This window comes from Salminus brasiliensis, chromosome 7 (genome assembly GCF_030463535.1).
Source record: "Salminus brasiliensis chromosome 7, fSalBra1.hap2, whole genome shotgun sequence".
NCBI classification, from domain to species: Eukaryota; Metazoa; Chordata; class Actinopteri; order Characiformes; family Bryconidae; genus Salminus; species Salminus brasiliensis.
In genome coordinates, this window is record NC_132884.1 from 11,421,820 (window position 1) to 11,436,125 (window position 14,306).

The 14,306-nt window shown below is 39.5% G+C and overlaps 1 long non-coding RNA gene across 1 annotated transcript; it reads right to left on the minus strand.

Annotated features, from left to right (window-relative positions):
* Positions 1-31: 31 nt before the first annotated feature.
* LOC140560001 (uncharacterized) lies at positions 32-9,835 on the minus strand. Its single transcript, XR_011979943.1, has 3 exons — positions 9,812-9,835; positions 235-321; positions 32-86 (listed from the first exon to the last, which is right to left on the minus strand). It is a non-coding gene; the product is annotated as an uncharacterized lncRNA (long non-coding RNA).
* Between the last annotated feature and the right edge of the window lie 4,471 nt (positions 9,836-14,306).

Genomic DNA, 14,306 nt, shown 5'->3' on the forward strand with positions numbered 1-14,306 from the left:
TTTTCCCAATACTGATCATCTAGTTCTCCTGGTCAATGAGAAGAAGGGGGGCTTCACAGAGGGTGTCTACCTGCATTTTCTGAGGGCTGCAAAAACCCAAAGGCACGATAAACCACAGGCATGGACAGAGCAAATTATATTCAATGACAATGTTTCTTTGCAAGCAGGTCAGTTTTTACTCAACGAACTATAAAACAATAAATAAATAAATAAATAACATTTGAAAACACTTACCATGAGAATATGGAACAGAGCCTCACTTGGCTGCCCCAGTTTCTTTGGTGGTGGAATTCCTGATGGGTAGAGTGCTGGAAGGCTTTTCTGTTAAAAAAAACTACTACTAAAACTGAAATCGCACAACAGATATTTCCATGTTTTTGTTCTAGCCCTTCAGTCACCAAAGCCCCCAAAACCTCAAAATTCACACAGAGAAAAACACACATATTGAACATGGTTTAAATCTACAAGTCTAAACCAATCGAAGATCTCACATAATTTCTCAGGAACAAACTGACTTTAGACAGGGCTTAAGACTAATGCTCTCCTGTTGATCCAGGAACAATGAGGCTATATTTAAACCATTTTGGGATACTACATGGTCAATTAACTTAAGTGCATAAACTTAACACTCAGTGTCTGTACAACAATCATAATGCCAGCCATGACTTGAGTTTTACCGTGTCTCTGGAATACGGTCAAACTTGGTACTATTCACAGACTGCAGTGGAATGGTTGTGTTCAGTGATCAGCTGACGATTTGTAGCACCAAATGTTTTACCATTTTAAAACCCAAATTAGGCTCCAAGGCACAAAACAAAAATGAACTATTCTTTTTCTAAACTCTCTTCTAAATGCTAAATCAAATGTTAACTGTTTAGCTATTCATGATGTCCAATACAATTCATACTGATTTCAGTATTTACATGTAGTTATTTTAAGAGTTACTAAAAGAAAATCTGATCCCAATTTGTATTTACAGAGAAGTGTTCTGCATAATAAATGCAGTTCATTATAAATAATAAAAAAGTTTTGCTTTAAAACATATTTAGTTAGAGTATTTAATATATTAGAGTATTTAACAGACATTCTCATACACATAAATACATTTTTAAATCATACATTGTTTGTATGTTGAGTGCATGCTTTTGTGTGCTTGTGTCCGTGTTTGGCAGTCAGACATTTATCATTCTTGGTCATATTGTTATTCAACAATTCCAAAGAAAGTCATCTAAACAAAGCAGTTTAATATGCTGGACAGTTGATTTTCACTTTGGTACGGAGGAGTGGAATACTGGATTATATACCCTCCACACACAGGATAATTTGGAAACTTAATCTTTAAACAGTGGTTCCTTGCCCTTCACAGGGCACATATTTCCACAACTCATATCCTTGCCCTTCACATAACTCACATATTTACTACTTCATTCTCTTTTAGCAAAGAATATGACAAATTAGAGTGCTACTAGAACCGAACTAGGTTATTATGTGCATCATCAAAAGGGATGTAACTAGTATGGAATCACAGCAGCAATCTCTCAAATGTACACACATTGAGGCATGCTTGTAGCCCCAGTCGATGTCTTTGGTCACTTGAGCAAAGCAAATAAGGGGAACCGCATGCTCAGTATTACACAATTGTTGTCAAAAGTGCAGAGGCTGCATTATCTATGGTATTTTTTATTTAAACTGCATTACGAAAATAATTTAAATACTAATAGCCTTAATAAGCAGTAGGCAAAGCATATTTTAAATGTTCTGTATATTAAATAGAGACCTAATATAATGAACAGGTGAGCATGCTCTTCACCAGTGTAACAGTATCCTTAACAGTATCCAGTATCCTTATGATATGCTTAGAAAAGAAAAATTTTTCACGATATGATAAAATCATCGTCATATTGCCCAGCTCTAGTTGCAAACAATAAAAATAGGATGTCTTCAGGATATTCGAATGAAAATAGTAAGGATGCACAATATCAGAATCACATTGAACTCAGCCAATATTTGCTTTTAAAAAAAACATCGGCATCAGGCCGATATTTATTTATTTATTTATTTATTTATATATTTGACAGATATTTTAAACCAATATTTGACAATGCATTTATTATATACAGAGCACCAATAACGTTTAGGCAACACTGACTGCGCTACGACAGCACAGTTCAATGGTTTCCGCCACACTGTGCACACACAAACCCTGCAGCTACTCAAGTAGGCAGCTCCATTCATAAAACTCTAGATAGAATGTTTTGATAGCTTCAATCTCCTTATTTATATATATATTTTGATAAGGCACCGGGAGGAAGAGCTGATAAAAGCTCGCTTCAAGTTCATTTTTACACTGTGCTTGTATAACCTGAATGTCCAGAGAGAGGAACATAGTCTTCAAAGCGCAGCAAAGAATAAAGGTGAGATCATGAAGAGAGACTGTCCGCGATCACTAGCTCATTTGCTTGAGCAAGGTAGGGAAAGTGTATAACAAAAATTCTTAAAGAAAAAAATAAGATTGCCTTGATGTAAGATTATTTGACTTGCTAAGATTTATTTATTTTTTGTATTGAAGTCTTGGGGAGGTTGGGGTTAGTTGATGTAAAAAGTGTGGTGGAATATTCTCCCCAAAGTCAACTACCTTTTTGCCATGACACCTGTTAACCCACCCCTGGACTGGTTTCCCTTTCTGAATTTAGAAAAAAAACCTGGATCAAATTAACCATCCTTCAAAATCCAAAACAGTATGGCAGACTAAACATTTTTAGTCAGTTAATAAAAGAAAACCCCACAATGGTCACAGAAATAACTTGAATCTGACAAAAGAAAAAATTATATGAAAATGAACAAATGAAAATCCGACATTGATTTTAAACCATGCTTCAACAGAATTATTTTAAAAAATAAACTCATGAAACAGGACTGGACAAAAATGATGGTACCCCTGAAAATAATGTGACCAAAAGGACATGTTAAATCAAGGTGTGTCCACTAATTAGCATCACAGGTGTCTACAATCTTGTAATCAGTCAGTGGGCCTATATATAGGGCCACAGGTAGTCATTGTGCTGTTGGTGACATGGTGTGTACCACACTCAACATGGACCAGAGGAAGCAAAGGAAAGAGTCGTCTCAGGAGATTAGAAAGAAAATTATAGACAAGCATGTTAAAGATAAAGTTTATAAGACCATCTCAAAGCAGCTGTCCCTGTGACTACAGTTGCACATATTATTCAGAAATTTAAGATCCATGGGACTGTAGCTAACCTCCCTGGCTAACCTTACAATATATTTGGCAAAAAATAAATGAAATTGCAATGTCAGGTTTTTTTTTTCTTTTTCATTATAGTGCAGCCCTACTGTAGTACAGCTCTACTCCTCTACAACTCTGTCTGTCCCTCCACAGCTTTACATCTCTCTGCCTGTATTTGGCAAAACAGTCCCTTTGCAACTGCTTCTGTGTCTGTCTGTCTACTTATTCCTCTACCACTTTGTCTGTATATGCCTTTCAACTCTCTATCGGTCTGTCCGTCTTACTGTACTGTGTATAGTTGTTTTGCACAAATTTTTTTTGCTAAGACTCCCTCTACAGGTAAAGGGGTGTTCCAAGATCTTTAATGCATCCAGCAATCAGGATTCTTCAACCAAGAACCCAAAAGGCTTCAAGTACTTCACCAGTAAGTTCATTACATGAATTTAGAGTTGACTTTTATAGCTAGATAAATTGATCCATTGATATTTTAAATACTGATGTGGACTGGGAACACATGGAAGTGGAACATAGGCTCTGTTTTGTGCTTTATTGGGGATTTAGAGACCTTTCTGGTGAGAAAGTGTAATTAAGTATGCGGAGGAGAAATGTGGAAGTGTGTTGAGGTCCGGTCTTCTTTTAGAGCAGATGAATCAGTTAAAGTGTTTATGGGAATTGTTGACCATACTTCCAGAAGTGCATTTGTGAGGTCAGATACTGATGTTGGATACTGAAGACCTGGCTCGCAGTCTCCGCTCTAATTCATCCCAAAGGTGTTCTATCGGTTAAAGTCAGGACTCTGCACAGGCCAGTCAAATTTTTCTACAGCAAACTCTCTCATCCCTGTCTTTGTGGACCTTGCTTTGTGCTCTGGTGCGCAGTCATGTTGGAACAGGAAGGGACCGTCCCCAAACTGTTCCCACAAAGTTGGGAGCATAAAATTGACAAATTTCTTGGTATGCTGAAGCATTAAGAGTTCCTTTCACTGGAACTAAGGGAAGCATATTTCGTCACTCCGGAGAACACGTCTCCACTGCTCTAGAGTTCAGTGGTGGGTGCTTTACAGCACTGCATCAGACACTTTGCATTGCTCTTGGTGATGTAAGGCTTGGATACATCTGCTCGGCCATGGAAACCCATTCCATTAAGCTCTCAACGCACTGTTCTTGAGTTAATCTAAAGGCCACATGAAGCTATAGATAGTACTGTACAAAGCTATATCAAAACATGCATGTACATGTCTGTGCTTTTAAACCATCATTTTTTTCAGCAATGAAGTCTTGAGTGGTGTGCATGCATACAGGCCATGGCGGTTGAGTGCACTACTTTTTCAAAACATTTGTGCCTGCTGATTCCAGGTCTTTCTGTAGCTCTCCGTAGGTGGTTCTTGGACAATTCGTCTGATAATTCTTCTCACTCCTTGGCCTGAAATCTCCAGGGAGCACCTGGTTGTGGCTGGTTTATGGTGAAATAATTTTCTTTCTAGTTTTGGATTATGGCCCCAACAGTGCTCATTGGAATCTTCAGTAGTTTAGAAATTATTCTGTAACCAATGCACTTATGTTTTGCAACAATAAGGTTGCAGAGGTCTTGAGAGAGCGCATTGTTTCTACCCATCATGAGATACTTTTTGTATGGCACCTTGGTAATGAGACACCTTTTTATAGGCCATCAGTTGAACCAGCTGATATTAATTTGTACTAAGTGACAGGATTGCTTTCTAAGTACCGATAGATTTTAGCTGGTGTCATGCCTTTCCATGGCTTTTCCCACCTATCCCTATCTTTCTTTGTGTTTAATACTTCAATAATCCTGTGTCATTTCTCATTATTACACATAATTAATAGACATCTATGGTTTGATTTCTTTGCATGGGTTACCAATATCTGGTGAGAATTTAATGTCAGTAGCACACATGTTTTGGAGCATTTATATTGGTAACGAGGAGTGTAAAATATGCAAAAATATGATGCATGTTTATCTAGATCACACCAATATAGATTTCTGAAGGGTTGCTGTGTAGGATGTATAAATAAATTAAAATGCACTTAGTCTGAGAAGAAAGAAGGTTAACAAAAAGTAGGAGTAAGAATATCAGTATATTTACAACATTTAAAAACTGTTATAAGTCACATTTTATCCAACTTGTATGGATCTCAGGGTCTCTAAAAGCAAAGCTCCTTCTCTGGCAACATGCTGCATCAGGATGAACAGAAATCGCTGAGAGAGGTGTCAAGAAGTCAGATAAATCTTCATTGAAGGTCTCTTGAGTCTTTATCAATTTGATACCAGTTATTCCCATGTCAACTTAATCTCAGCTGAAAATGAACTGCGAATACAAAAAATAGAGCTTATCAGGTGAGTTAATTTCAGAAGATGCGTTAGGACCTAGAAAACTGGGCAACGATCACTGAAATTTTAAAGTTTACCTCCCCACTTGGATTCTTCTTGGGTCATTTGGTCTCATTGTTTGTTCTTCTCTGTAACCCAGTTTCAGAACTCTGCCTCTGCCTCAACATCAAAACAGTTCTTTGCAGGTTTGGGATGTAAGTGTAGTCCTTTGCTATTTTTAGTGTATGAACATTCCTGCATTTTGACTTCAACAAAACAAGTAGAAAATGCAATTTACTCTTAGGAATAAATAATATTGGGCATGCACTTTTAGTCAGCATAGTTGGTGTGTTGAATTCGAAAAATGAATTGCCTTCAGAACTCACTACTTGTTTCCATCGGCATAACAACTAATAGTAAGGTAATCATGGTAATTTCCTATACTGAACAAAAAGTCAAAGGAAAGACCTGAATTTTAGATACTTGTGGACTGTTTTCGACCATTTATAATCAAGAACTACCTTCATCATTGCATGAAGTACAGCAGAGCGCCCATTCTTTAATATGACTGCCATGTTGACATTTTCCACAAGTCCAGGTATGCAACCACATGGTGAAACACACCAGTCCCAAAAACACCGAAAATATAAATGAATGGATGCATCCATAACACAACTTGCGCAACTGACGCAATGCAGGTTTAAGTTTACGTATTACTATGAACTGATCTTTGTTCTCAGTAGTCTTACAGCAGTACCAAAAATGGTTCACTTAATATAGACCAGGATGATGTGTTGGCCAGTACAACACAACATTTGCTTAAATGTATTTTTATATATTTTTTTATATATTTATCTCTAATGTTGATTTTCAGAAACATTCCTGCCTCAATTATATTTAAGATAAACATGCTACAAAAAAGAAAAGTTAAATGTGAAACTAATCAAAACACTCACAGCATGTAGATGTGGATCACACTCCATTCCAGTTGTGCTGTTCTTGTAATTACATACTTGAAATGAAAACTGTAGAAAATTAGGAAGCTGCCTCATGTTGTCATCATAAACAACTGAAGCCAATAAGGTCATCCTCACAAGACACACATTGCTGTTCAGAAAAGGTCAGAACTGGGCAGTCAATGTGATTCTCATGCTCAGTTTCATCAAGCCCGACTACAGGCAAGTTCTCAATTTGGACTGAATTCGGTAACAAGACGTAGAGACATAATTTCTCTTTAGCCTAATACAAACAGAAATGACCTGTGTGCCTTTTATCAAAAGAAATTTAATATGAGACCAAAGACAAAAACAATGTGAACTAACCTTTCATGTAATGCCTGCTAGTCATCACAGCTCTCTAACACACAAATCCCAGGTATTAAAAATGGTTCCTTCTTGTATTGTGTAAGATGAAAATTTACAATGATTACTGCCATTAAAGAAATCTAATGGCAGACATACATAACAGTTTATATTACAGTTAGATGTGAAACAAGGCATCATCTAGAGACATATAAATAGTAAAATCACTGATATTGGTATATCACATCTACTGAAAAAAACATGAGTAAATCATATATATACACAAATAAAAACATTACTGATCAGATTCAGCTCCAATTTTTGACAAAGGTGGAGCAGGAAGCATATGTAGCTATACTGGTATGGAAACAACCATTATTTATAATGTACAGCTGATTAGCACAAGTCCAGTGGCTAGTGCAAAATAAAGAATCCATTCAGTCAGCTATCCATTTAGGTGGTCATATAGGTTCTGTTTACAAAACAACAATGATAATTGCATTTGAAATGGTCTGAGTATATTAACTAGCTCATTACATTATGTTACAGGTAACAAATTCCAAAATATTTTAGTAGCTAGTCATAAAAAACTAAATATTATATTTGTCCAGCAGGATCTGCATCACTTTTAAACCCATTCAGGTCATGGAGCTCTTGCTACCTTTCAAAAGCCAAGCCAATGTCAGCAGACAGGATCTCAGGAAAACTGTTACAGAATGCTCCTGCACGTTTTCTTTCTAAAGAGACATTTATTTTAGATTTTTGAAGAGGAGACATTTTATACATACCTGTCATTAAAAATGGTTTTAAAGTTTACAAACATCAAACAGCTCATTTTGCTACTGACACTGGTTTTGAGCTTCTGGTACCAGGTGCTGTCTGATTGGCACCTGATTGGCTGTACCTGTGAGCTGCTTCGAGCCGTGTTGCTCTCTCACATGAACTGCTCCTTAAATACCTCCCATTTCCTGGAAGATACCATCTTAAGGGACCACTCAGAGAAACTATTCATAATATTACTACTCATAATATTATTTACAGTATTTAAATCTTATACAAATTAATTAGATTTCTGTGTACATATTTCTTACCAATATGTATGTTAAGATTATTATTATTCCGACTCATAAATCTTATCAATAAGAGTGTGAAAATGAGTTGGTGATGAGTCTGGCGCCTTGACATCACCTCCCCCCCACTTAATATTTTGTTGCACAACCTTTTGAGGCAATCACAGCGATCAAACAATTCCTGTAACTGTCAATGAGACTTCTGCACCTTTCAGCCGGTATTTTGACCTACTCCTCAGGTTTGAAGGGTGCCTTTTCCAGACGGCATGTTTCAGCTCCTTCCAAATGATCTAAATCTTATTGAGCATCTGGGTCAGGGCTCATAGGAGGCCACTTCAGAATAGTCCAGTGTTTTCCTCTTAGCCATTCTTGTTTTTTTTTAGCTGTGTGTTTTGGATAATTATCCTATTGCAAGACCCATGAGCGACTGAGACCAAGCTTTCTGACACTGGGCAGCACATTTCTCTCTAGAATCCCTTGATAGTCTTGAGATTTTATTGTACCCTGTGCCAGATGCGGCAAAGTAGCCCCAGAACATAACAGAGCCTCCTCCATGTTTCACAGTAGGGACAGTGTGCTTTTCTTGATATGTTTCATTTTTCCATCTGTGAACATAGAGCTGATGTGCTTTGGCAAAAAGTTAAATTTTTGTCTCATCTGTCCATAGGACATTCTCCCAGAAGCTTTGGGGCTTGTCAACATGTAGTTTGGCAAATTTCAGTCTTTTTATGATTTTCAACAATGGTGTCCTCCTTGTTCATCTCCCATGGTGTCCACTTTGGTTCAAACAATGACGGATGGTGTGATCTGACACTGATGTTCCTTGAGCTTAAAGTTCACCTTTAATCTCTTTAGAAGTTTTTCTGGGCTCTTTTGTTACCATTCGTATTATTTGTCTCTTTGATACGTCATCAATTTTCCTCCTGTGGCCATGTCCAGGGAGGTTGGCTACAGTCCCATGGATCTTAAATTTCTCAATAATATGTGCAACTGTAGTCACAGGAACATCATGCTGCTTGGAGATGGTCTTATAGCCTTTAACCTGCTTGTCTATAATTTTCTTTCTAACTCTTTCCTTCGCTTCCTCTGGTCCATGTTGAGTGTGATACACACCATGTCACCAAACAGCACAGTGACTGATTACAAGATTGTAGACACCTGTGATGCTAATTTGTGGACACACCTTGATTTAACATGTCCCTTTGGTCACATTATTTTCAGAGGTACCATCATTTCTGTCCAGACCGGTATCATGAGTTTATTTATTTTTTTAAATAATTCTGTTGAAGCATGGTTTAAAATCAATGTCGGGTTTTCATTTGTTCCTTTTTAAAGAATTTTTATTTATTATTATTTTTTGTCAGATTCAAGTTATTTCTGTGACCATTGTGGGTTTTTCTTTCATTAACCAAGGGGTACCAACAATTTTGTCCACATGTGTACATGCCATCCACTGCAGTGCGCTGTGGTTTGTTTCATGAATAAACTCAGCCCCTTTACTTTAAAGAATCTAAAGCCCACTTTACAGCTAGCGCCTCCTTCTTGAATATCTAGTTTCCCTTGGGAATAACTTCCGATTGATATACAAGATAGTCTTTTGCTGTTCACCGCAAAACCCAGCGCCTAGACCTCGGCCAGAAGCATCAGTTTGCACTGTGAAAGGTTTACTGAAATCTTGGCTTTTCAGTACAGGTTAAGAACACATACAATTCTTGATGTCCTGAAATGCAGTTTCACTTCCTGCATTTCCACCTTACTTACTGGGACATGTCCTTATTTGTGAAGTCTGTTAATACCGCTGTGTGACTGGCAAAGTCCGGTATGAACTGTCTGTACCATCCAACTAACCCCAGAAATGACCTCACCCTTTTCCTGGTTGTTGGAACTGGGCTTGCCCTGATGGCTTCAACCTTGTCCACCTGTGGCCTAATGACTCGGTTTCCCAGCACATACCCCAAGTAGGAGACCTCAGACTCAGACAGCTGCAAGTTTCTGGAAAACATTAGTTTCAAATGGCCCTCCCATGTCATACTTTAAATAATTACATCAGCAATATAACATGCAGTGTATTCTTTTATGCCTCTTAATATTTTGTCCATAAGTCTCTGGAAAGTTGCGACAGAACTGTGAAAACCAAAAGCCATAACTTTAAAATGGTACAGTCCATCCAACAGGACATGTAAATATACTTTACATAAATTCAGGGTGATAAGAAAACTTGCCTTACCCAACCTCTCACTGATGGCTCAACCCATCTCCAGCGCTGCCTTCACCTCATTCTTGAGGTCAGGGATTAGACGTGCCGGGTCTCTGCTATCTGCCCCTGTTGTTCCTCACTGAGGTATGACACATCAGGTATAACTGGTGCTGTACTTAGGCTTTGGGAAAACTGCTTTTGGTGCTCCGCCTCTTCACCACCTTACCCACAGGTTGTGAGCTGTCCTGAGCATGTTAATATGGAAACTCTGCATCCCCTTCTTAAGATCCGCCATCAATATTTCATGATCTAATTGATTTTGATTCTAATTGATTTGGTGGTGAGCCGCCATCCAAGAAGAGACGTCGGCGAGGCATGCTGAGATGCGGGCAGAAACCTGTGTGTCAGACGGGGGGAGAGAGAGCATGAGTTGAGTGTCATCGGCGTAACAGTGGTAAGAGAATCCATGGGAGGATATCACTTTACCAAGAGAGCTGGTGTAACGTGAGAAAAGAAGAGGACCAAGAACCGAGCCTTGTGGAACGCCAGTGGAGAGACTACAAGGAGCGGACATGTCGCCCTGCCACGTTACCTGGTATGAGCGTCCCTGCAGGTATGATGCAAACCATTGCCATCCAGAGCCGGTAAGGCCGGCAAGGATAGACAGGAGGATCTTGTGGTCCACTGTGTCGATGGTACCTGACCTGACAACAAAGAGCTGTTTATGATAGAGAAGATGAAAGGAAGGAGGTTTGGAGCGATTGTCAACCTTTTCTTCAAAGAAGGAGACAAAATCTTCTGCAGACAGGGTGGGGGAGTAGGAGGGTTGAGGAGAAGATGGTGAAAAGTTTGCGTGGGTCAGATGCGGATGATTCCAATTTCCCCCTGTAGTAAGATGCTTTAGCGGCAGCAACTTCCGTTCTAAACCTGGAGAGAAGAGTGATAGGAGTGGAGGTCGAAGTCGTGTTGTGACTTCCGCCCATTCCTTTCAGCCAGTCTTAGCTCTCTACGGATGTTGCGGAGAACATCTGACAGCCACGGGGAAGGTGGAGAAGAATTTGCTGACCTAGGGGAAAAAAAGGCAGAGAAGGTCGACAGAGTTGGAGATAGATGAGAGGAGAGTGTCTGTAGCAGTTTCAGGTGGGAGAGAGGAGAAAGATTCAAGATGAGGAAGAGTGGTCAGGACAGCTAAGGCAAGAGCTGAAGGGGAAACAGAGCGAAGATTGCGGTGAAGAGTGGAAGAGCTTGCAGAAGTGGTGGTTGAAGGAGCAGAGAGGGGGAGTGAGAAGGAGAGAAAGTGGTGATCAGAGAAGTCCAAAGGAGTCACAGCCACATCCAGAGCAGGGACAGGTCTGCTGAAGATCAGGTCCAGAGTGTTCCCAGCTCTGTGTGTTGGTGCAGACTGGTTGAACGCAAGATTAAAAGAGGATAGGATTGGGAGAAGGCATGATGACTGGAGTTTCTCTGATGGAAGGTTGAAGTCGCTGAGTAGAATAAGTGGGGTGTCAACAGGGAGTCCACTCAAGAGAACATCCAGTTCATCAACGAAACTGCCCAAAGGACCAGGACGATAGAGAACAATGATGTGAAGTCTAGTGGGAGAAGAGACAGCATGGTATTCAAAAGAGGAAATGTCAAGATTAGAAAAAGATAGCGGGGTGAATCGCCACAGAGGAGAGAGAAGTAAACCGGTGCCGCCGCCCCTGCCAGTCCTTCGTGGAGAGTGGGAAAAGGCAAAGGCAGACGACAAGGCAGCTGGAGTTGCAGAGTTGTCCGGGGTGATCCACGGCTCAGTCAGTGCCAGGAAGTTTAGAGACCGAGCAGAAGCAAAAGCTGAAATGAAATCTGCCTTCTGCACTGCAGACTGGCAATTCCAGAGTCCCCCAGTCACCATCACATTGGTATTAGAACAAGGTGGGTAAATGAGGTTACCGGAATTGCGGCGTCTGCATCGGTGTCTGCACCTCCGGCTGCTGTCAGAAGTGTGGACAGGAATTGCAAAGCACATCTTCAAGTACAATACAAATAGAGTTAGGTAAAAAAAGTTGCAACTGATATTCTAGTTAGGAGTCATAACGTCTAACAAACCCGTGCACGTCTGTAGCGGCTCCACACCTAATTTATCAAGATTGGAGGCACTTGGCTCCTCCTCTGCAATTCACACTTCTAGCTGGCCTGAAACTACATCTGAATCAGCACCTCAATCAACTAGTGAGCACCAAGCTTCTATGTTAACCTTAAGACAAGAGTGTTAGCAGAATCTAGTTAGAAGTATATTTAAAAACCAGCCTACCTTACAAGCTAAAGATGACCCCAAGTAAAAAGCAAGCACTCTGATTTCTGAGTGGCTCCACACCTAATTTATCAAGATTGGAGGCACTTGGCTCCTCCTCTGCAATTCACACTTCTAGCTGGCCTGAAACTACACCCGAGTCAGCACCTCAATCAACTAGTGAGCACCAAGCTTCTATGTTAACCTTAAGACAAGAGTGTTAGCAGAATCTAGTTAGAAGTATATTTAAAAACCAGCCTACCTTACAAGCTAAAGATGACCCCACGTAAAAAGCAAGCACACAAATACCCATCTATACACATTTCACTGTGAAGTTCCAGTGCCCTGGTCTGTAAGAATTTCTCTTAAAATTCCTACTCTTAAAATGAGCTGAATCAGTGCATTGACTATTTGCCTGGCTTTAACCTTTTTGAGGGGTAAAGCTTCAAGATACCTAGTAGCATAATCACATACAACTAAAATGTAGTGATTACCCTGTCTGCTTCTGGTTAAAGGGCCAACTATGTTCATAGCTACTCTTGAGAAAGGTATGTCAATTATTGCCATATTAATCAATGGTATTACATCTGACTTTCTGGTAGGATCAGTTAGCTGACATTCATGTTCCTATATTGGTGTGGCCAGTAGAATCTTCTACCAATCCTGCTCAGAGGGTCTGAATAACATCATTTTACAAACTTTTTCTATTAAGCAAGAAGGGAAGACTAATTGCTCTATTAAAATTTTCACTCTGTACAAGCGGTCACCTTTATTCACTCGCCTTTTTGTACACCATCTTTAGGACTATGAACCATGGCAAACAAAGGTTCCAAAGCTTTATCTTGTTTCTGTAGCATAGCTCTATTAGATGGAAGTTTCTACAACAGATTTTTGGCTCCCTTCCTGAATTTTGTGCCACTTTCACCTGTCTAGCTACTTAACTGAGCTGGTTTCACTTGTTTTTTATGAAGTCCAGTTCTGGGAAGACTGCACAGAGTTTATATGACATGTGCTCCCCTGTTCCAACACTTACAGTTTGTTTTTGGTTTGCTAACGATACTCAACTCACAAGAAAATAAAACCTATGTGACTGCACTTCCACACTATATAATAATATAAACTGTTCAGTGACAAAAAAAACTGAAACATAACTGATTTGGCCAATTTATTTGCTATAACAAGTCTCCAACCGTTACCATGGAGCAAAGAAACAGAAATATCCCTAGAGAGGCGAAAACACAGCTCTTCATTCCAGTCTCTCCCTCTGCTCTCTTAAGCCCACCCATCCACATTGCTGATTGGCTAGTAACATTGAAATCACACTGTAAGGTCACCAGAATGGAAAACCACCAAATAAATGGCATGAAATGAAAAAAATAATCTGGGAAATTTAGTTCTGAAATGCATAACATGAAAAACAAAGAAAGAAATACATACATGGTATTTTTAGGGGGCCTCTACTCTTTTTAGTTGTCATACTCTCACAAACTAAATAACCAGCATGTCCCCATGCTGGGCTCACATTTCTCAAAAATAAATCCTTTATACACTTGTCAAAGGTAGCTTACAACAACTGTACGATGAAATACTACAAGTATGTGCATCTACAGATCATGTATAAAGCTTGGAAAGTACCATGTGCGATAACTATTGAAATGCAAGGGAAAACACATGTTCTCATCTTTTGGCAATCTGGCAATCTAGCAAGCCAAAGGCAACAGTTGCAAGGACAAACCCAGAGTTCAGAGGAGGAAGATACTTCAGAAGGAACCAAGACCAAGAATGTTAAACAGTATCAGAGTGTGGCTGACAACTCCAACAGGTCTGACTATAACAGCCTAATTAAAAGGAGAGAGCCAGAAGGTAACAGCAACGGGAGCACCCTGAAACA